The sequence below is a fragment of the Nymphaea colorata genome, chromosome 5 (genome assembly GCF_008831285.2).
Source record: "Nymphaea colorata isolate Beijing-Zhang1983 chromosome 5, ASM883128v2, whole genome shotgun sequence".
In the NCBI taxonomy this organism is placed as follows: domain Eukaryota; kingdom Viridiplantae; phylum Streptophyta; class Magnoliopsida; order Nymphaeales; family Nymphaeaceae; genus Nymphaea; species Nymphaea colorata.
The window spans coordinates 16,122,322-16,126,057 of NC_045142.1; positions in this window are offsets into that span (position 1 = coordinate 16,122,322).

A 3,736-nucleotide genomic window follows, 5' to 3' on the forward strand; every position below is an offset into this window, starting at 1 on the left:
GTTAGGACCACAACAACAGAAGGAAGCCACAAGGGGGCTCCGAAAAAGAAGTCATATGTGTCGTGTCAGAATGTTTGTTTGCAGATGGAGATTTGACTGGTTGGTGGGTTGATTCAGGAGCTACTCGTCGCATTGCAAAGATAATGGAAGGCGTGATTCACATGGAAGAACTGAGTCCTAGAACAGACAAGGTCTACATGGGAACCAACTCATACTGTGACATCATGGGAATTGGGGCATATCGACTAAATGTTAGGGGTACTAGTGTCCTACTCAATGAGGTTTTGTATGTCCCTTCCATGAGAAGGAATCTTGTGTCTGTTCTTGCACTGACTAGGAAAGGTTGTAAAGTTCGATTTATTCTAGATAAAGTAACCGTGGGAAAACATGGAAGGTCCATGTTCCATGGAAATTTTGTAAAAGAACATGGTATGTTCAAACTTAATGATATGAATGAAGCTTCTAGTTTTGCTTATTACGATTGTGCAATGAGTGTCAATGTAAACTTATGGAATGAAAGATTAAGTTATATAAGCATAAAAAAGATGAAGAATCTAGCACAACAGGGTTTAATACCTGACATAAATACAAATGATTTCATGAAATGTGAGTCATGTGTATGCGAAAAGATGACAAGGAAATTGTTTTTGTCTGAAGTAATTCAGACCACTGAACTATTGGAGATAATCCATACTGATATATATGTGGACCTTTTAGAGTTTAAAATCATAGTGGCAAGTTATACTTCATAACATTTATTGATGACTTCTCAAGATTTGATTATATATACTTGCTTAGACACAAGTCAGAAGCACTTGAGAAATTCAAGGAATACAAATCTGATGTCGAGAGACAACTTGGGAGATATATTAAAGTTGTAAGATCTGATCGAGGAGGATAATACACATCTAATGAATTCTTCGAATACTGTAAAGACCTTGGTATTAATAGGCAAAAGACAATGTCTAAAACACCACAACAGAATGGTATGGCTGAGACAGAACCCTCTTGAACATGGTGAGATCCATGTTGACAAGTGCACAATTACCAAAAATTTTTTTGGGTGAAACTGTGTTAACAGCTAGGTATACAATAAATCGAGTGCCCTACAAAGCAGTCCCAACCACTCCTTATGAGAGATGGACTGATGTAAAACCAGATCTGAGGTATCTAAGGAGATGGGGATCTGTAGCACACGTGAAAATTGTAGATCAAAAAATGGATAAACTAGATAACAAATCAGTAAGATGTGTATTTATTGGATATCCAAAAGGATCCAAGGGCTACGGATTGTATCATTCAACTATAGGACTTATCGAAAGCATTGATGTAGAGTTCATAGAAGAACTCAATAACAAAGATTTTGATCCAGTTGAATATCGAAATGATACGTTGGACTATCCGATTTATTCAGAAGAACAGTCTGGTAACCGACTGGAGATCAGTTTGGCAATGAACCAACTGAGCAGGAATTGTTTAAGGAACAGTCTGGTAATAAACCGACTGAAGATCAGTTAGGTAATGAATCAACTGGTTTGACTACCTCGTCATCTCAGACGTTATCAGGTCATAAAAGACCTAGAGCTCCTCCTTCATATTTGAATGATTATTATGTATATTTGGCAGAGGAGCTATGCTATTCAATAGATATTGACGAAATGTCTGACAATCTGACATATGACGAAGTCATAAGCTCATATGAATCGTCAAATTGAATGAATGCTATGGATGAAGAAATTAAATCCATAGAAAAGAATAAAGTATGGGAATTAGTAGATCTTCCTAATAATAGAAAACTCATTGGATGCAAATGGATGCTGAGAAAGAAATATAAAGCTGATGGATCAGTGGAAAAATTCAAAGTCAAACTGGTGGCAAAAGGTTTTTTCTAAAAGGAATGAGTTTACTACTTAGAAACCTATTCACCAGTTGCAAAGTTTGCATCAATTAGAATAATTTTGGCTATCGCAGCATTCAATGACTTGGATATTTGTCATATGGATGTGAAGACTGCTTTCCTGAATGGTGAGCTGAAGGAAACTATATATATGACTCAACCACATGATTATGTCATCAAGAGAAAGGTAGACAAAGTGTACAAACTGAATAAATCATTGTACGGATTGAAGTAGTCGCCGAAACAATGGTATTTTGCTTTTCACAAAGCAATTACAAAACTTGGGTTTGTTGCAAACCAACTAGACCATTGTATACATGTCTGGAAAAGTTGGAGTCTTTTCTGTATTCTATCATTATATGTTGATGACATATTACTAACAGGAAATGATAACGACATGATATTCAAGACGAAGACATGGTTAAACATGAACTTCGAAATGAAGGACTTGGATGAAGCATCTTATATATTAGGAATAAAGATCACTCGAAATAAAAACTCAGGAATCCTGAGTTTAAGCCAAGAATGATATATTGATTATATCTTGAAGAAATTTCGTATGTTACACTGCAAACCAATTAGGACTCATATAGCTAAATAAGCAAATTTAAGTAGGAGTGATTGTCCTAGTGAAGGACAACAAAAATTAAATGTTCCACATGCACAAGTTGTTGGCAGTCTGATATATTTAATGTTTTGCACTAGACCAGACATAAGCTTTTCTATCGGTCTGGTAAGTCTTTATCAAAGTAATCCTGGATGGCCTCATTGGGAAGCAGTTAAAAGGATTTTTCGATACATTAAATGAACAAAAGGACTGAAATTATCCTATCAAGCAGATGAGCTAACTTTAGTTGACTATTCCGATGCATATTTTACAGGCTGCAAAGATGACAGTAAATCCACTTCGGGGTATGTTTTCCTCTTTGGAGGTGGAGTGATAGTCTGGCTCTATAAAAAACAGGGATGTGTTGCTCAACACACTCACGAAGCAGAGTATGTAGCATGTAATGTTGCAACTACTTTTGCTATCTGGATAAATCGGTTTTTGAAAGACTTGAAATTAGATCTTGTTCATGAAATAGTTCAACTGTACTGTGATAATCAGACAGCAATATCTCTCATGAAGAATGGAGCTATTAACTCAAAGAGTAAAAATATAATGGTGAAATACCATTATGTTCATGAAATGATCGAGAAAAATAAAATCTCAGTCGAATATTTGTCTACCAATGATATGGTGGTTGATCCCTTAACTAGGGGAATATTTAAAGACTTGTTTACAAAACATGTAGTTCATATGGGGTTAAGATATATTTGAAATGTTGCGAAAGACAAACCATTGAATGGAAAATCTCGCTGTAAACCTTGGATAAAGTTTGGGTTACGATGGATAAACCAATTATGGAAAACCACGTAACTAATTAAATAAAGAAAACCCACATATAGTGGAAGTAAACTGGTGGTCTCATGGCCAAGTGGGAGATGTTGGATAGTGGCCATTGAGCCCTATTCGGATATCTCGTAACCACCTTGCAGTTACGAGATTCACTCAAAACTCCTCACGAGATCAACATTTTCCTAAAAAATCTCTCACGCTAACCGCTGCTGGGATTTGGGGAAAACCTAAGGGGCAGGCTATTTATACCCAGCAATTCTTAATGTTTAATCACTCTCTAGAAGAGGATCGTGAGGAGCCCCTTAGAAGGAAACCCCTAAATCTGACTTACTCTTCTTCTTCTTTTTCCTCTTGCTCTATTGTTTTCTACAGGGGACAGTCGCTGCTTCTCACTTGAACACTGGAGCTGCTGGTGAACTTACTGCGCAGGCGACGACTGC